The sequence below is a fragment of the Zingiber officinale genome, chromosome 7A (assembly GCF_018446385.1).
Source record: "Zingiber officinale cultivar Zhangliang chromosome 7A, Zo_v1.1, whole genome shotgun sequence".
NCBI classification, from domain to species: Eukaryota; Viridiplantae; Streptophyta; class Magnoliopsida; order Zingiberales; family Zingiberaceae; genus Zingiber; species Zingiber officinale.
In genome coordinates this window covers 47,356,767-47,377,785 of record NC_055998.1, presented here as the reverse complement: position 1 = coordinate 47,377,785, position 21,019 = coordinate 47,356,767, and the positions used below count along the sequence as shown (strand labels likewise).

General features: G+C 41.1%; 1 protein-coding gene across 1 annotated transcript in view; it reads right to left on the bottom strand.

Annotated features, from left to right (window-relative positions):
* Window positions 1-3,628: 3,628 nt before the first annotated feature.
* LOC122001387 (BTB/POZ domain-containing protein At5g60050-like) overlaps window positions 3,629-21,019 on the bottom strand; it is a 46,164-nt gene continuing 28,773 nt past the window's right edge. The window contains exon 3 of the mRNA XM_042556101.1: window positions 3,629-3,800. The gene's annotated coding sequence lies outside the window, so the exon portion shown is untranslated. The remainder of the gene's footprint in view (window positions 3,801-21,019) is intronic.

The window sequence follows — 21,019 nt, the reverse complement described above, 5'->3', positions numbered from 1 at the left end:
TTAGAGGCATCACTATATATATCAAAGCTGTCTGTGCTTTCTGGTAGAGTCAGAATAGGTGCACTGGTCAATCTCCTCTTCAGCTCGCTGAAACTGTTCTCACAGTCACTTTCTGTTCTTTCTGGTAAGAGCTGTCAGTGGGGAGGCTATCCTGGAGAAGTCCTCTACGAATTTCCTGTAGTAACCTGCTAATCCCAGAAAACTTCTGATCTCACTAGCGTTCTTGGGCCTTTTCCAGTTGCTCACAGCTTCTATCTTACTGGGGTCTACCATGATACCATCCTTTGAGATGATGTGACCCAGGAAGGACACATGATCTAACCAATTCACATTTCATGAACTTGGCGTACAACTGATTCTGCTGAAGGGTCTGTAATACTATTTTCAGGTGCTCTGCGTGTTCTTCCTGAGTTCCTGAATAGATAAGAATGTCATCGATGAATACGATAACGAACTTATCTAAGTATTCTCTGAATACCCTGTTCATGAGGTCCATGAAAGTAGCTGGAGCATTTGTCACGCCGAAGGGCATGACTACGAACTCATAATGTCCGTATCTGGTTCTGAATGTTGTCTTGGGTATGTCTCCTTCTTTGACCTTCACCTGATGATAACCTGATCTGAGGTCTATCTTAGAGAACACTGCTGCTCCCTTTAGCTGATCGAACAGGTCATCTATTCTGGGAAGAGGATATCTGTTCTTGATCGTGACTTGGTTCAGTGCTCGGTAGTCTATACACAGACGCATGCTCCCGTCCTTCTTCTTCACGAACAATACAGGCGCTCCCCATGGTGAGTGACTAGGACGTATGAAGCCCTTGTCAAGCAGCTCAGTTCCTTCAGTTCTGCTGGAGTCATGCGATAAGGCGCTTTGGAAATAGGATTGGTACCGGGAATGAGCTCTATCTCGAATTCAATCTCCCTGTCTGGTGCTAAGCCTGGTAACTCTTCAGGGAAGACTGCTGGGTAGTCACATATGACTCGGACCTCTGCTAGCTGTTGGCCCTTGTCCTGACTGACATTGACTACATGCGCTAAAAATCCCGTACATCCTGAATCCATTAATTTCTGTGCCTTCAGAGCTGAGAGAAACTTCTTGGCCTTTCTCTTGGGTTCTCCGATGAACTCGAACTGTGCTTCTGCTTCAGGTTGGAACACGACTTTTTGTTTACGACACTCGATGGAAGCACAGTATCTGATCAAGAAGTCCATTCCAAAGATGACATCATAGTCAGTCATATTTAGCACTATCAGATCACAAAAGAGTTCTCTGCCTGCTATAATGACTGGCACTGCTCTGAACCAGTGCGTGGATGCCATAATTTCTCCTGAAGGTAACGTTGTCAGAAACTGACTACTGAGTACCTCTGGAGGTCTTGCTAACTTCTCAGCAAATGCCCTGGATATATATGAATGGGTTGCCCCAGTATCGAATAAGACAGTTGTACTTTGCTGTAAAATACTAATCTGACCTGTAACAACTGTCGAGGCATTTGCTACGTCCTCTCTGGTCAGTGAGTAGATCCTCGCATTGGTTGTAGCTGGAGGGGCTTCTAGTCTGCCCTGGTTGATGTGTGGACCGTCTAAAGCGGCCTGCATCAGATGCAACTGTGCTGGCTTGGCTTCATACTGGATTGGTTGTGGTGGAGGAAAGCTGGTCTTGTTCGGACACTGCTTGGCCATGTGCCCTTCTTGTCCGCACTCAAAGCATCCTCGTGTGCCCTTACGACAAACTCCAGGGTGGAATCTCCCACAAGTAGCACATTTGGGATAACTAGGCTATTTGCTAGCTGGTCCTCCTTTTGGGTAACTCCCTAGTTTGCGCTTGTTGCTGGAGTTCCCCTTCCAGTTAGAGCCATGAGAGCTGTGGCCCTGGTGTTTCTGAGTACTTGAGCCTCCTTGACCTTTAGATTCTGAGAGGACTTGCTTCTGCTGCTTTATACTGTTCTGGTAATGCTCGGTGGTCAGAGCACTGCTGACTAGTTCTTCTGTGATTTGCGGCCTATGAATGCCGCCAGCCACGTTCATCGCTATTTCCGGCCTCAGCATCTTGAGCATCAACCGGACTCTTTCTTTTTCTGTGCTGACTAGTTCAGGGCATAGACGAGCCAATCTGTTGAATTTCTTCACGGCTTCCTCAACTGATAGGTTGCCCTGACGAAACTCAGTGAACTCGTCGTAGTGGCGGTTTGTGACCCGCATGTGAAAGAACTCCTCGAAGAATTCTTTCTCGAAGTCAGCCCATGTCATCTGATTTACTGGGCGCTTCGCTCTAATTCTCTCCCACCACATGCGTGCATCTCCTGTCAGACAGAAGGAGGCGCACTTCACCTTCTCATGGTTTGGCCAGTCCAGAAGCTCTATCGTACACTCCAGTGTTTTGAACCAGGCTTGAGCATCCCATGGTTCGTTGGTGCCTGAGAAGTTATCGGGCTTGACTCTCTGCCACTAGATCAGATAGGCTTCTCTCTTTGCCTCTGTTGTTGGGGCTACTGGTGCTGTAGGCTGGACTGGGGGAACCTCTAAGACTACTGGCGTTGCCAGATTCGGTTCCGGGGTGACTGTGGGAGTATTCTGCTGATTAGCCTTTAAGGTGGCTATCTCCTATTGCTGTTCAGCTAGTTGCTGGAGGCACTGAACTGCCTGCCTCATGCTGGGGCTCAGTAGCTGGTGGCCTTCTAGCTGAGCGTCCTCGTGCCATTCTAAAGACATAGAGGATATACATAACTAAGGCAATCATGTTTATATAACTACTATCACTATCATGTTAGGCACTATCATCAATCAACATGCTACAATATCTATAAACATGAAAGAAAGAACATAATAAAGTGGGAGACGATTCTTACTTGGAAGCTGCAGGTTCAATGCTGATGTGTGTGTAGGAAGTATGGAAACTGCTCTGATACCACTCCGTAACGACCCGCCTTCTACTAACTAAGCTGTAAGGTCGATCGTCACATTATGCTGTGCTAACTAATCCATGACCATTACTAAATCTAGGTGCGGAAGCTGTACTAATTAAAATTTTGCTAAACTACTAACATTTCTTGGTTCTACATGTGCTAAGGGGTGTAATCTAAGCTATTCATGTCATTATTACCTCCCCTTATGGTCAAGGAACTTAACTAAGGGTTTCTAGCTGATATCAGGCCTCCCAATCGATCCACGGATCGATTGGAATGGTCGAATCGATCCGGATATCGATTCAGAGGGTTACTGTATCCGGGACATGGGTTGGATCGATCCAGTGATCGATCCAGCACGCTACTGTGCTCGGGGTAATATTCTGGATCGATCGTCTGATCGATCCAGACTGGTCAATCGATCCAGTGATCGATCCTAGAGCCTTCTGTTCGCGACAGAACTTGCTGGATCGATCGGCTGATCGATCCAGAAGCCTACTGTTCACGGAACAGATTGCCCAATCGATCAGCTGATCAGTCGGGAACCCCCAATCGATCCACCGATCGATTGAGGTTTCTGATTTTGCGGCTGAGCTCTGATTTCAGCACTATTTCGTGCCTCAATCACATTACAAGTTCTAAAATGTCCAGGAAACACTCTAATAACAAACAGCTAACATTCTAAACATGTTTTCTAGCAATCTAAGCAGAGTTTCTATTACTCCATGCATGTAAACACTTAAATAAGCAAAAGTAGTGTAATAAGAAATGCTAAAGGTTCTAATGCTTCAAATAAACTTGCTGAAATTCCCTAAGATCTTTATTCCAAGTTCCTGCCCACATACATCTTCGTAGCATTGCCCTCCAGCATCCGCTAGTCCATCTTTCCTTCACCTTTATCAGCAGTATAAGGAAAAGAAAGTATCTATAAGCTTTCGCTTAGTAAGAAACCATCTAACTCACTAAAACATGCATACGATACATTTATGCCTTTAAAAACATGCTATCAAACATATATTAAACTTGTTAAAACATGGCATACTGAAATCACTGAACATGAACACTAAAGCATGGCATACAAAGCGAATCATAAGCTAGCATGTGTATCAATAAGAAAGGACTAAACTGAAACATAGCTGAGTTAAACTAAAGCTGAACTAGAACTGATTTAGAATATAATCACATGACTGATTGGGAGTTTGGAAAACTAATATCATAATAGATTAAAATACATAATCATGCTGCTAATGGGCTCGGCAACTGTACGTGCTATGCGCGCATCCTTAACTAGACCCGGGGTTGCAAATCCTGAATTTAGTAAGGTTTACTAGGTTATCTAAACCTAGGGACCGACTATAGGAGCCCAGCCCAAGGACATCTAGTCCTGTACAGTGCCCCTACTGAAAGTAAAATACTGGATCATAGCTAATTAATTTATCTTGCTTTTACTAGGTTATCTGAACCTAGAGGCGACTGTGGGTGCCCACCCATTGGACCGCAGTCCCATATATGCTGTAGCAAGACTAACTAAGCTATTTTAAATGCTTCTATTGCATTCACGGAGCTATTAAAAATGTCTACTGTAGCATTTTACTGAGCTAAGCATTTTATCGAACACTTAGTGTGCTCCAATTCTCCCCTCTATTAGGGAGACCACCTCTAGGCACCCGACGACGTCTAGAATCTCCAACTGAAAGGAGTAAACGTGTCCGGCCCGTCTGGAGGTGCTCAACTAATTCCATAAATCTGCAAGGAGGGTTAAATACACCCTATGCGTCGAAAAAATCTACATATGACTAATTTAAAAGCATTCTATCATACGAAAAACTACTTATACTGCAGGTGAAGGGTTTCTTACATCCTGTGCTAGATTTCTTACAAATCTAGTCGCTAGATCTCCGGAGGAGACGATCCTTCCGACGATCTTCTCGCGTCTAGGCGTTCCTCTCGCGGAGGGGAGCGTCCTCGTGTCGAAGTCGTCGCCGGAAAGTGCCCTTCGGTGGAACCCTAGCCTTCCTTGTGGTTGGCGCCGAGAGAGGGAGGAGAGGGAGAGGTGGCGTCGGTGAGGGTTTGAGGAGAAGGAATCCCGATCAAAATAAAACCCCACTTAATAATTTCCTATTTATATTAGGTGGGTAATTCGGCCCAACTCTAATATAAATTTAATTGCCTCCCTTTCCTTTCAGCACGGCCCTGCTGGGTTCAACTAGTTACTAGAATTATCCGTAAACCATAGGTCTCGGGTTCAATTCCCGCTTAGGCCGTTTTCGTTTTCTATTTGTTTTTGCTACTTCCGCTACTCTAAAAATTCTGTAAAAATATTCTAAAATTCCAGAAAAATCATAGAATATTTCTAAAATAGTTTTGAGAATTTTCGAGCGTTACAGAAGGCCATGTGCCTCTCCATGCAGTCCTGAAAGCTTATTTTTGAAATTAATATTTATGGAATTAATAACTTAGGTAGATTTGAATCAATAGTGTTAAGTTCCGCTTGCAATTCAAATCTAAACCATTAAGAACATATAAGTTGAATTTGGAATCAATGATATTAAGTTCCGTTTGTGATTCCTAATTTAATTTTTAAAGAACATAATAGGTTATTTAAGGAAAGGTTCGACACTTGTACAAAAAAATTTTGTTCAGTGGAACCGGTACGATTTTCTTAGGACTAACCAATAGTTTAGACTTGGATCACAAGCGGAACTTAACACTATTGATCCAAATTCACCTATGTTATAAATTTAATTAAATATTAATTTCCAAAATTGGCTTCCAGGTTAAACATGGTGAGACACTAGGTCTTCTTGGATATGGGAGCAACCACCACTTCCTAGACAAAACCTTTTAAGGAAAGCTAATATTTAATTTCCTTATATAATTCTAGGTTTAACCAAAAGGAATAATCGAATCACAAATTCAAAAAACAAAAAACACAAACTCGAATAACAAATTCGAAAAACTGGAATCTAATGCATCCTGTGTTTGGAATTCTTACAAAGAAAAATAACTAGCATGATGTGGAAGAAAATTACTAGTTATACCTTCTCTTTGTATGCTAATTACCTCAAGATCCTCTGTCATATTCCTCACCTAACCTTGGACGTTGTGTGGGCGACGAACCTCCAAGATGAACACCACCCAAAGAACTTCTCCTTCTTCTATATGTTTTGCCCACCACCACCACCAAGGAGCAAAAGAGAGCAAAGGGAAAAGAGAGAGAGAGAGGGTCGGCCACAAGAGGATCACCAACAAGAGAATAAGAATTGTTATCTCATGAGGTCTCCTCTCCCCTTCTTTTATATTACTTGCCCAAAGCAAATAAGGAAAAACTTTTTACAAAAAATAAAATCTTCCTCTTATTTTTCCTATTTTCCTTTTTATTTTTCCTTTTCTTTCCTCTTGATTGGATCAATCATCAATCATGGAATGATTGGCTTGATTGACCGGCCCTTGCTTGGGCACCAAGAAAGGGTGGCCGGCCACATCATCAAGAAGGAAAAATAATTTTTATAAAATTTTATAAAAGAAGAAATCCTCTTATAAAATTTTACAAACTCTCTTTCTTAAAGTGGATGTTAAAAAAGGAAAGTTTTAAAAATTAAAATCATGTTTTAAAATTTAAAACTTCTCATCTAAAAATTTCCTTTTTAAACATGTTTACAAAAATAGAAAATTTTAATTTTAAAACTTCTATTACTTTTTTCTAGAACCATGAGGATGGTTAAAAAAGGAAAGTTTTAAAATTTTTAAAACTCTCTATTAAACCATATGACCTAATTCAAATAAGGAGAGTTTTTCATTTTAAAATTTCTCTTTTAAAACTTATAGTTTTCTACAAAGAGAAGATTTTAAAAATTCAAAATACCCTTTCACTTTTGAATTAATATGGCCGGCCCCTTCTTGCTTGGACACCAAGCAAGGGGTCGGCCCCTTAAGAGAAGAAGGTGGCCGTCCCTTGGCTTGGTCACCAAGCCTTGGGCCGACCCTCTCTTGGACACCAAGAAGGGCTTTTATTTGGATGGACTTGAGGCTTTAATGAGGCTATGACAGGGACCTAGAGGAGAAATTGGTTTTGGCCTTCCGATGAGTTTAAGTATCCCGTGTTTGTCCCGAACACACAACTCAAGTTCATCAAAAATAGCTCATTCCGCTAGAGTGTTATTATTGCACTACATTACCAATCCCAAATTACATTATGCGATCCTTCTTATCATGAGTGTGTTAGTCTCCCTGTGTTTAAGATAACAAATGTCCACTAATTAAGTAAGTTACTGACAACTCACTTAATTAATATATAGCTCCAAGAGTAGTAACACTCAACCTCATTGTCATGTCGGACTAAGTCCACCTGCAGGGTTTAACATGACAATCCTTATGAACTCCTCTTGGGGGCATTCTCAACCTCGATTACTAGGACACAATTTCCTTCTATAATCAACAATACACACTATAAGTAATAGCATTTCCCAACTTATCGGGCCTATTGATTTATGAAGATAAATCTCACCCTTTGATAAGTTAAAGAAATAAATACTAAATATATATGCTTGTTATTATATTAGGATTAAGAGCACACACTTTCATAATAACTAAGGTCTAGTTCTTTTATTAAGTCAGTATAAAAGAACTTATCTAAAATGATCCTACTCAATACACTTAGAGTGTACTAGTGTAATTTATTAGTCAAGATAAACTAATACCTAATTACACTACAACTATTCCAATGGTTTGTTCCTTTCCATCTTAGTCGTGAGCAACTGTTTATAATTTATAAAGAACTGATAACATGATCTTCTGTGTGGGGCACCACTCACCATGTTATCTACATTATAAATTAATTGAACAACTACACTTAACAAATAAAATGTAGACATTTGACCAATGTGATTCTTTTATTTCATAAATAAATGTTTACAAAAGCTAAGCTTTTAATATACACTCTAACAATCTCCCACTTATACTAAAAGACTAAGCTGTCATATCTGCTGCCATACATCTGATTCTTATCCCCTCCACATGCCGATCAAAAGCTTTCGCTGGATGGACCTTAGTGAAAGGATCTGCCAGGTTATCTGCTAATGCAATCTTGGCGATGACAACTTCTCCTCGCTTGACGATGTCTCGTATCAGGTGGTACTTGCGCTCTATATGTTTACTTGCCTTATGGGCTCGTGGTTCCTTCGAGTTTGCAACTGCACCGCTATTATCACAATAAATTATGATGATTTTGGGCAAACCAGGAATCACATCTAAGTCCATTAGGAAGTTCCTGAGCCATACAGCTTCTTTGGCTGCCTCAGAGGCTGCCACATACTCAACTTCCATGGTTGAGTCTAAAACGCATTTCTGCTTAACACTCCTCCATGCAATAACTCCACCTCCTAAAGTAAACACATAGCCTAATGTAAACTTATTGTTGTCCCTATCTGATTGGAAGTACGAATCTGTGTAACCCACAGGGAGCAAATCGTCTGTTTGGTAAACTAGCATATAATCTCTAGTCTTTCTCAGGTACTTCAATATATGCTTTACAGCAGTTCAATGTCCTTGTCCAGGGTTACTCTGATATCTGCTAACCATGCCCACAGCAAAACAGATATCAGGTCTCGTGCATAACACTGCATACATTAGGCTTTCCACAGCCGAAGCATAAGGAACTTCCTTCATGTCCTCTATCTCTTTTGATGTCTTCGGAGACATCTCTTTAGATAAGGCTACTCCATGCCTAAAAGGTAAGAAACCCTTTTTGGAGTTTTGCATGGTAAAACGAGTAAGGATTGTATCTATATATAAAGCTTGAGATAGACACAACATTCTTTTCTTGCGATCCCTTAAGACTTTGATCCCAAGAATGTGTGCACATTCTCCTAAGTCTTTCATATCAAATTGTTTGGATAACCATACCCTTACGTTCGATAATACTTTAACATTGTTACCAATTAACAAAATATCATCTACGTATAGTACAAGAAATACCACTACGTTTCCGTTACACTTCTTGTATACACAAGACTCATCCGGACACTGAATAAATCCATATGACTGGATTACTTCAATAACTGGATGTTCCAAGATCTTGAAGCTTGCTTCAGTCCATAAATAGACCGATTCAGCTTGCACACTAGATGCTCTTTGCCCTTTTCAATGAACCCCTCTGATTGCTTCATATGGATGTTTTCTTCAAGACTTCCATTAAGGAAAGCTGTCTTGACATCCATTTAACAAATCTCATAATCCATATGAGCGGCAATGGATAAGAGTATCCGGATAGACTTTAGCATTGTAACAACCCAATTTTCCCTATTCTGAGTTTCAAATGTCCATAAAGATATTTGGAAATGCTTTTAAAATATTCTAGAGATTTTTAGAAATTTTTAGAGTATTTTTGTGTAATTTTTGGAGGTCGTTTAGCATTGTTACAAAACCAAAAAAGTTTAGGCAAAAAGCGTTGGAAGTGAGGTTTGAACCCGGGACCTCGGGTCAGACTGACCCAAGCCAAAACCGGCCTGACCAACTAAGCTAGGAGATTTCTGTTAACCCTATATAGAGAGAATTAAGGATATAGTATAGTTTGGAATAAAACCCTTATATATAAAAGGGAATTAGGTTTTGGATTTTCCAAAAACCCAACATTTTCTCCCGAAATCTTTCCTCTCCTTCTCCCTCGCGACGGCGCCTTCTCTCTCGGCGGAAACGAAGAAAGCTGGCTTAGGGCTTAACTCCGGCGGTCGGCGAGCTTCTTCCTCCGAGGGTGCGGCACACATCCGAGCTTCTCTCGGCAAGGTGAACGCACGGACGAGAAGGGACCGAGATCTTCAAGCTCCATCCGAACCCCTAAATTTCCTCTTCTCGGTTGTAAGTCCAAGCAATCAAGGGTAAGTACTACTCACCTGCGGTAGGAGTTGTTTCGAGTTTTGCTTCGATTTGTTGGCTTTCGGAATGGAAATAGTATGGATTTTGATACCTATGGATTTCTGCCGTGAGTTTTTGAGGAAGGATTGGATTTTGATTGTCTTTTGCCAATTTAACAAAGCATGATTTGAGCTTGCGGGATTGAAGTTATGTGGGTTCTTGATGTCAATCGAGCCCTGCCGTGAGCTTTACAGGGAGATCCGAATTTTGTTTAGATTAATTAAACTTGTAGTATGGTTTGTGCCAAGTGGCTTTACCATTGGTTTCGTTATACAGTTAAGTAGTTTCTTGTGCTACCTAAGCTGCTAGCTCCTTATACCAAGTAGATTTTGAGCATTTCTTACATAGAAACTCTATTTCGAACTCCTGGTTAGACTGGACAGCCTTAATTTCAGCTTATAGTTGTCTCTTTAGCATGCCTACAGCCTTAAATGTAGTATTCGTGTAGGCCTAATTGCTGCCATAAATTCCAGCAAATGGATTTAGGGTTTTTACAACATGATAAGAAGCATAAAGTTGCATTCTTTTACTTTTATTGCAGCATGCTAAAAAGTCTAGAATTAGCTTCCTTTTTGCTTTATTTACAGCATGATTGGAATCACTAAAGTAGCATTCTTTGCCTATATTTACAGCATGATTGGAATCACTAAAGTAGCATTCTTTGCCTATAATTACAGCATGATTGGAATCACTAAAGTAGCATTCTTTGCCTACATTTACAGTATGATTGGAATTAGTTTACTCCCATGCTACTACTATGTTTTAGAATTCCTGAAACCATTTTGTCTGGAAGTAGTTTAGGATTAAAAGAACACTAAAGCTTAATTAAATGCCAGGGCATTTTTAATATCAGAATAAGAAAGAAAACAAGTAAGTAAAGCAAGAGGCTAGTACCCGACATCCAAGAGCTTGTCGTTAAACAAATCCAGGTGACCATTTCCGAGGTCTTGGCCCTGGTAGACCGAGGTCTGCTCTTTTAGGATTGGTGGCTCGCAACCCCAACCTATTAGGGAACGCGCATGAGATGGTACTAACCCTGGGCCCAAAGAAAAGAAAAGTTAAGACAGAAGTAAAGAAGAAGAAAGAAAGAAAGAAGAAGAGAGAAAAAGATAGGAATTAAAAGATTAATTTCTAACACCAGGATATAAGAAATGAAACAAGTTACATGCTTAGAATAAATAAAAGTTAGTTTCTGAAATTCTAAGCTTATCGCATTGATTCCTTGTTATCCTGCTAGTTAGTGAATTTGACATGTATCCAGTTTATTTTCTGTATATCATGAGCACATGCGGATTGCTTTAGTATTTCAGTTTCAGCACTTTTGCATTACATTTATGCATTGCGAGTTTTGTGAGATTGACTAGTACTTACTAAGCGTTTTCGCTTATAGATCTTCTTTTTTTTTCCTCCTACTGCAGATAAGGGAAAAGATAAGATATGAAGGGAGGCGACAGGGTGGTGGTGATGATGAATGTGTGTGGTGATTGGACTATGGAGAGATCCAGAGAGTGCTAGCAAACTTGCAGGACCTAATGATTAGAGTTTATGCTTTAGTTCTTATCTTTAAATACTGTTATGAAGTTATGTGATTGTGATTGAGTTTGATTCGTATTGTAGCTTATTTATGTCCTATTCTGGGAGTTGTGTTTAGTACTTGTTGCTAGTCTAGTCTTTTGATTATAGTATGAATTTATTATTGCGTGGTTGTGAATAAAATGTGTTCCAGCCGCATGTGGCTGCGTATATATCTTGTGTATTATAGATTTGGTCACCGGTACAGGGGAGACTCTGCCGAAATTTTTCGGTAGGGTTTCCATGTGATATTTAATCATACCGGTTAGGTAGAGTTAGTAGTTAAGTAACGATCATCCTTAGAGAGTAGTAGTAGTAAGAAGGGTGGTTGTTACAGTTGGTATCAGAGCAGTGTTCCATTCTCCAGCATCACACACACATCAGCATCATCCTCGCCGTCTCCAAGTAAGAAAGTATTTAATTTCTTTCTTTATTCTGCTTTCCTTATTATTAACTGCAGTATAGAGTATTTGTTTTTTTTAGTACTTACGTAAGATCAAAGATTTAGTTTTCCTTTTCTTTATTCATATTTATGTATGATTAGAAGGGTTAAAGTAAGATATCAAGCCTTTACCTTGCATAATTAGATGGCAAGAAGAGGACGCCCCCGTGCTACTCACACTGAGGAACCAGCTCAAGAGAACGAAGTTCCCAGAGCAACTGAGCCCAATCTTTCTGAAGTGGTTGCTCAGCTCCAGAGACAAGTAGCAGAGCAGCAGCAAGTGATTGCCAATCTGATGGCAAACCAGCAAGCAGTTCCTCCCCCTCCTCCAGTTGTCACTGCAGAGACCCCAGTGGTAACTGAGACTCCACCAGCTACTCAGGGAACCGTCACAGCACCCCAGAGACCAGAAGCTTACCTTATACAGTGGCTAAAGCTGAAACCAGAGAGCTTCTGGGATGCCCAGGCTTGGTTTAAAACACTGGAGAGCACTATGGAGCTTCTTGACTGGCCAGAAGTCGAGAAGGTCAAGTGCGCCTCTTTCTGCCTGTCTGGAGATGCTCGCATGTGGTGGGAGAGGATAAAGACCAAGAGAGCAGCTGATCAGATGACCTGGGCAGATTTCCAGTCAGAGTTCTATGAAGAGTTCTTCCACCTGCAGATTACCAACAAGCACTACGAGGAGTTTATAGAATTCAAACAAGGTGACTTGTCAGTGGAAGAAGCAGCCAAGAAGTTCAACAGACTAGCTCGTCTCTGTCCAGAGCTAGTGAGTACAGAGAAGGAGCGAGTCAGGCTGATGCTCAGAATGCTGAGACCACAGATAGCACTGAATGTGAGCAGTGGAGCTCATCGGCCCCAGACTGGCGAAGAATTGATCAGTAGAGCATTAATTGCTGAACATTACATGAACAACATCAAAGCACAGCGAGCACAACATAAGCCAGTGAAGACAGAGGACAAGACAGCAGGAAGCCAGAAGTCACAGTCAAGTAAGCAGAACTGGAAAGGCAAAGGTAAAAGGAAGCAGTGGAACACAGGAGGTGGCCAGAAGGGAGGACCAGCAAACAAGCAGACCAAGTTCCCTCCCTGTCCCAAATGTGGGAGAACACATCTAGGAGCTTGTCTCTTGGGTAAGACTGGATGTTACTCCTGTGGTCAGGAAGGACACATGGCTAAAGAGTGTCCTAATAAATTCAAAGCACCTCAGCCACAACCATTGCAATATGGAGGCCAGCCTGCACAGTTGCACCACATGGGAGCAGCATTGGAGGGACCCTATATCAGTCAAGGAAGGTTAGAAGCCCCACCAGTCCCAGCCTTTGATGGTGCCAGAGTATTCTCCCTCACCAAAGAAGAAGCTGCTAGTGCCTCCACGGTCGTAACAGGTCAAGTAGTTATTTTCCAGCACATAGCTACTGTACTATTTGACACTGGGGCGACCCATTCTTTTATATCGATACCTTTTGCCAGTAGTTTACAGGTGCCTGCAGAAAGTATGAACTCCAAGTTCCTGACAACCCTACCTTCTGGGGAAGTCATGGAATCCCATCAGTGGCTCCGAGCTGTACTGGTTAGAATTGCAGACCGAGAGCTATATGTAAATCTAATAGTCCTCGCCATGCAGGATTTCGATATCATTTTTGGTATGGATTTCCTCAGCAAGTACAGTGCCTCAGTGGACTGCCGCAGAAAGAAAGTAATTTTTAGTCCAGAAGGTGAGCCAACTTTTGAGTTCACAGGAGTGCCAAGGAAGAAGACCCAGAAGCTCCTCTCATCTCTAGCAGCACACCAGATGTTAACCAAAGGGTGTGCAGGCTTTCTTGCATATATAGTAAAGGCAGAAGAGCAGAAGGGACCCAAGCAGGAGGAGGTGCGGGTAGTATGCGAGTATCCAGAAGTATTTCCAGAAGAGTTACCTGGACTACCTCCCAACAGAGAGGTGGAATTTGAGATTGAATTGGCTCCTGGAACCGGTCCAATTTCAAAAGCTCTGTATCGCATGTCTCCAGCAGAGCTGAAGGAGTTACAAGAGCAACTACAGGAGTTACTTGACAAAGGCTTCATTCGCCCTAGTCACTCACCTTGGGGAGCTCCTGTGTTGTTTGTTAAGAAGAAAGATGGAACAATGCGGATGTGCATAGATTACAGAGCTTTGAATCAAGTGACGATCAAGAACAAGTACCCCCTTCCCAGGATTGATGACTTATTTGATCAGTTAAGAGGAGCGACGGTGTTCTCAAAGATAGACCTGCGCTCTGGGTACCATCAGCTGAAGGTGAAAGAAAGAGATATACCCAGAACGTCGTTCAGGACCAGATATGGACACTACGAGTTTGTAGTTATGCCTTTTGGAGTGACCAATGCACCTGCGGTCTTCATGGACTTAATGAACAGGGTGTTCAGAGAGTATCTTGACAAATTTATCATTGTATTCATCGATGACATTCTGGTCTATTCAAGGACCCCAGAGGAGCATGACACGCACTTGAGGATAGTACTGCAGACTCTTCAGCAGAAGCAGCTTTATGCTAAATTCTCCAAGTGCGAGTTCTGGTTAAATCAGGTGGCATTTTTAGGTCACATAATTTCTAAAGAAGGCATTCAAGTGGATCCAGCCAAAGTGGAAGCGGTCAACAACTGGAGTAGACCCAAGAACGTCAGAGAGATCAGAAGCTTCCTTGGTTTAGCAGGGTACTACAGGAAGTTTGTGGAAGATTTTTCCAGGATAGCTTCTCCACTAACAGCCCTCACCAGAAAGAATAAGAAATTCGAATGGTCAGATAAATGTGAACAGAGCTTCCAAGAGCTAAAGAAGAGATTGATCAGTGCTCCCATTCTGACTGTTCCACAGAGCGACAAGAGTTTCGACATCTACAGTGATGCTTCCAAGATGGGTTTAGGAGTTGTACTCATGCAAGAAGGAAAAGTCATAGCTTATGCTTCCAGACAACTCAAAGACTATAAGAAGAACTACCCTACTCATGATCTTGAGCTGGTGGTTTTCGCACTTAAACTCTGGCGACATTATTTGTATGGGGTTCAGTGAATTTTCACGGATCATCGAGTCTTAAGTACTTTTCACTCGGAAAGACTTAAACATGAGACAGCAGGTGGAGTTGGTCAAAGATTACGATTGTGAAATACCACCAAAGTGGCAGATGCACTCAACAGAAAATCTAGTGCATCACTGATGTCCTTGTCATCACTAGCCCTGCCACTGCAGAAGGAGTTGTCAGATTTTGGACTTGAAATTATCGAAGGACGGCTCTCGGCATTGACCTTAGAGTCTACATTGCTTGTGGAGATACAGAGAAAGCAAAGTGAAGATCCGGACATCCAGAAGATCAAGCAGGGGATACAGAAAGAAGACAACTCAGAGTTTAGAGTGACAGATAGCGGAATTCTTTATCAGGGGAGTCGCATTTGCGTGCCCAATGATGAGGAACTGAGGAAGAAGATCTTAGAGGAAGCTCACAGTACACCATATTCCATGCATCCTGGTTCTTCCAAGATGTACCAAGATGTGAAACAGAGGTTTTGGTGGTCATGACTCAAAAGAGATGTAGCTAAGTATGTCAGTACCTGCTTGACATGCCAGAGAGTCAAAGCAGAACACCAGAGACCAGGAGGAGTTCTTCAGCCTCTTCCAATACCAGAATGGAAATGGGAAGATATATCCATGGACTTCATAACAGGTCTTCCAAGAACCACCAATGGATATGATGCGATATGGGTAATAGTAGACCGATTGACCAAGTCTGCTCACTTCCTAGCCATCAAGGTGTCCCACTCTATAGAGCAGTTGGCCCAGCTATATGTTAAAGAGGTAGTCAGACTTCATGGAGTTCCTAAATCTATCATTTCTGATAGAGATGGGCACTTCACTTCACACTTTTGGGAGTGCGTTCAGAATGCACTAGGCACTAAACTCAAGTTCAACACAGCTTTCCATCCACAGACTGATGGACAGATAGAGCGAGTGAATCAGATTTTAGAAGATATGCTCAGAGCTTGTGCGCTGGATTTCAAAGGAAGTTGGTGCAAGTATCTGTGCTTAGTTGAATTTGCCTACAACAATAGCTATCAGGCCACCATCAAGATGGCACCTTATGAGGTACTATATGGCAGGAAATGCAGATCACCCATATGCTGGCAAGAAGCAGGAGAGAGAAAAGAAATGGAAGTAGAGCTGGGTATTCAGACAGAGCTGATAGACGAGACCACTCAGGCGATCCAGAAAATCAGACAGAGAATTGAGACTGCCCAGAGCAGACAGAAGAGTTATGCTGACACACGCCGTAGGCCATTGGAATTCCAAGTAGGAGATTCAGTTTTCCTCAAGGTCGCTCCTATGAAGGGAGTGATGAGATTTGGCAAGAAGGGCAAATTAAGTCCTCGCTATGTAGGACCTTACCTAATCATAGAGAGGATTGGGAAAGTAGCTTACAGGCTGGACTTACCACAAGACATGTCAGCAATACACAATGTATTTCATGTCTCCATGCTAAGGAAGTGTCTCCATGACCCGAGCCAAGTGATTCAGCCTCAGTCAATGCAGATCCAAGAGGATCTTAGTTATGAGAGCATACCTACACAGATAGTGGACAGAGCAGTCAAGAGATTGAGAAACAAAGAAGTACCACTAGTGAAGGTCGTCTGGCAGAACCAGAAGCACGAGGAAATCACTTGGGAGCGGGAGGACAGTATGAGACAGAAGTATCCAGAGCTATTCTAAGTTCGAGGACGAACTTTTTATAAGGTATGGGGGATTGTAACAACCCAATTTTCCCTATTCTGAGTTTCAAATGCCCATAAAGATATTTGGAAATGCTTTTAAAATATTCTAGAGATTTTTAGAAATTTTTAGAGTATTTTTGCGTAATTTTTGGAGGTCGTTTAGCATTGTTACAAAACCAAAGAAGTTTAGACAAAAAGCGTTGGAAGTGAGGTTTGAACCCGGGACCTCGGGTCAAACTGACCCAAGCCAAAACCGGCCTGACCAACTAAGCTAGGAGATTTCTGTTAACCCTATATAGAGAGAATTAAGGATATAGTATAGTTTGGAATAAAACCCTTATATATAAAAGGGAAATAGGTTTTGGATTTTCCAAAAACCCAACATTTTCTCCCGAAATCTTTCCTCTCCTTCTCCCTCGCGACGGCGCCTTCTCTCTCGGCGGAAACGAAGAAAGCTGGCTTAGGGCTTAACTCCGGCGGTCGGCGAGCTTCTTCCTCCGAGGGTGCGGCACACATCCAAGCTTCTCTCGGCAAGGTGAACGCACGGACGAGAAGGGACCGAGATCTTCAAGCTCCATCCGAACCCCTAAATTTCCTCTTCTCGGTTGTAAGTCCAAGCAATCAAGGGTAAGTACTACTCACCTGCGGTAGGAGTTGTTTCGAGTTTTGCTTCGATTTGTTGGCTTTCGGAATGGAAATAGTATGGATTTTGATACCTATGGATTTCTGCCGTGAGTTTTTGAGGAAGGATTGGATTTTGATTGTCTTTTGCCAATTTAACAAAGCATGATTTGAGCTTGCGGGATTGAAGTTGTGTGGGTTCTTGATGTCAATCGAGCCCTGCCGTGAGCTTTACAGGGAGATCCGAATTTTGTTTAGATTAATTAAACTTGTAGTATGATTTGTGCCAAGTGGCTTTACCATTGGTTTCGTTATACAGTTAAGTAGTTTCTTGTGCTACCTAAGCCGCTAGCTCCTTATACCAAGTAGATTTTGAGCATTTCTTACATAGAAACTCTATTTCGAACTCCTGGTTAAACTGGACAGCCTTAATTTCAGCTTATAGTTGTCTCTTTAGCATGCCTACAGCCTTAAATGTAGTATTCGTGTAGGCCTAATTGCTGCCATAAATTCCAGCAAATGGATTTAGGGTTTTTACAACATGATAAGAAGCATAAAGTTGCATTCTTTTACTTTTATTGCAGCATGCTAAAAAGTCTAGAATTAGCTTCCTTTTTGCTTTATTTACAGCATGATTGGAATCACTAAAGTAGCATTCTTTGCCTATATTTACAGCATGATTGGAATCACTAAAGTAGCATTCTTTGCCTATATTTACAGCATGATTGGAATCACTAAAGTAGCATTCTTTGCCTACATTTACAGTATGATTGGAATTAGTTTACTCCCATGCTACTACTATGTTTTAGAATTCCTGAAACCATTTTGTCTGGAAGTAGTTTAGGATTAAAAGAACACTAAAGCTTAATTAAATGCCAGGGCATTTTTAATATCAGAATAAGAAAGAAAACAAGTAAGTAAAGCAAGAGGCTAGTACCCGACATCCAAGAGCTTGTCGTTAAACAAATCCAGGTGACCATTTCCGAGGTCTTGGCCCTGGTAGACCGAGGTCTGCTCTTTTAGGATTGGTGGCTCGCAACCCCAACCTATTAGGGAACGCGCATGAGATGGTACTAAGCCTGGGCCCAAAGAAAAGAAAAGTTAAGACAGAAGTAAAGAAGAAGAAAGAAAGAAAGAAGAAGAGAGAAAAAGATAGGAATTAAAAGATTAATTTCTAACACCAGGATATAAGAAATGAAACAAGTTACATGCTTAGAATAAATAAAAGTTAGTTTCTGAAATTCTAAGCTTATCGCATTGATTCCTTGTTATCCTGCTAGTTAGTGAATTTGACATGTATCCAGTTTATTTTCTGTATATCATGAGCACATGCGGATTGCTTTAGTATTTCAGTTTCAGCACTTTTGCATTACATTTATGCATTGCGAGTTTTGTGAGATTGACTAGTACTTACTAAGCGTTTTCGCTTATAGATCTTCTTTTTTTTTTTCCTCCTACTGCAGATAAGGGAAAAGATAAGATATGAAGGGAGGCGACAGGGTGGTGGTGATGATGAATGTGTGTGGTGATTGGACTATGGAGAGATCCAGAGAGTGCTAGCAAACTTGCAGGACCTAATGATTAGAGTTTATGCTTTAGTTTTTATCTTTAAATACTGTTATGAAGTTATGTGATTGTGATTGAGTTTGATTCGTATTGTAGCTTATTTATGTCCTATTCTGGGAGTTGTGTTTAGTACTTGTTGCTAGTCTAGTCTTTTGATTATAGTATGAATTTATTATTGCGTGGTTGTGAATAAAATGTGTTCCAGCCGCATGTGGCTGCGTATATATCTTGTGTATTATAGATTTGGTCACCGGTACAGGGGAGACTCTGCCGAAATTTTTCGATAGGGTTTCCATGTGATATTTAATCATACCGGTTAGGTAGAGTTAGTAGTTAAGTAACGGTCATCCTTAGAGAGTAGTAGTAGTAAGAAGGGTGGTTGTTACAAGCATAGCTACCGGCAAAAAAGTCTCCTCATAATCGATTCCCTCTTTCTGAGTATACCCTTTCGCAACAAGTTTTGCCTTGAAGGTTTCTACCTTCTCGTCTGTCCCTCTTTTCCTTTTGTAGATCCACTTGCATCCAACAGCTTTTACACCATCTGGTGGTTCTACAAGCTCCCAGACCTTATTAGAATACATAGACTCTATTTCAGAATTCATTGCCTTTTGCCAAGATACTGCATCTATATCTTGGAGTGTTTCGTCATATGTCCGGGGATCAGGTTAATGTTTACCCGGGATCAAGTCTGAAGACTCTCCCAAAAACATGAATCTTTCAGGTTGCCTTACAACCCTCCCACTATGACAAGGCACTGCCTCTGGTTGTGTATCATGTGTGACACGTGTTGCAATCTCTTGTGGTACTTCATCTTGTACTGTTGGTACTAGAGTAGACGTGTCCTCTCTTATTTCTTCTAGAACAATTTTACTCATGGACTTATAGTTCATTACATAATCATCTTCTAAAAATCGAGCATTGGTGCTAACAATGATCTTCTAATTTTTAGGATTATAAAATAAACCACCTTTCGTTCCCTTAGGATATCCCACAAACAGACAAACTTCTGTACGTGATTCCAACTTGTCACTATCTCCCTTCAGCACATGTGCTAGATTACCCCATATCCGGATATGATTCAGACTAGGCTTACGCTCATTCCATAATTCCATGGGAGTATAAGGAACTGTTTTAGAAGGTACCATATTCAGAATGTACACTGCTGTTTCTAAAGCATATGTTGGTTAGTCCTAGGAAAACATATCGGTTCCACTGTACAAAATTTTTTGTACAAGTATTGAACTTTTCCTTAAATAATCTATTGTGTTCTTTAGAAGTTAAATTAGGAATCGCAGACGGAACTTAACATTATTGATTCCAAATTTAACTTATCTGTTCTTAATGGTTTAGATTTGAATCGCAAGCGGAACTTAAGACTATTGATTCAAATCCACCTATGTTATTAATTCCATTAAATATTAATTTCCAAAATTGGCTTCTAGGACTGCATGGCGAGGCACATGACCTTCTTGGATATGGGAGTAACCACCACCGCCTAGACAAAGTCTTTTAAGGAAAGCTAATATTTAATTTCCTTAAATAACTCTATGTTAACCAAAAAGAACAATTGAATCACAAATTCGAAAAAGAAGAAAACACAAACTTGAAAAACTAATTTGAAAAACTAGATCTAATGCCCTCTTGTGTTTGGAATTCATACAAAAGAAATACAACTAGTATGATGCGGAAATTAATTACTAATTATACCTTCCTTTGTAAACTTTAATGACCTCTTGATCTTCTACCGTATTCCTCTTCTAACCTTGGACGTTGTGTGGATAACGATCTTCCGAGATGAGAACCACCAAACACCTTCTTCTTCCTTCTAAGTTTCGGCGACCAAGAGTCATTCTTGATGGATAGGTTCGGCCACCACCAATGCTCCAAGGGATGCTAGAGACTAGGCTTCCTTTCTCTCCTTCTTCTCCTTGCTTGATCCGGCCACCAAGAGAACTCCATCAATGAAGAAGTTTCGGTCACAATAAGGAGAGGAGAGAAAAAGAGGGGTCGACCACACCACCAAGGAAGAGAAGGAGGAAGAAAAAGAATAGAGTTGTTAGCCATGAAGGCACCTCTACCCACTCTTTTATATTCCTTGGTCTTGGCAAATAAGGAAATTTTAATAAAAACTTCCTTAATTCCTTTGCCATGAAAAAGAAAATTTTATTTAATTAAAAATAATTTTCTTTTCTTAATTATAATGGTCGGCCACTTTTAATCCCCAATCAAGGAAAGTTTAATTCACACAAGAATTAAAACT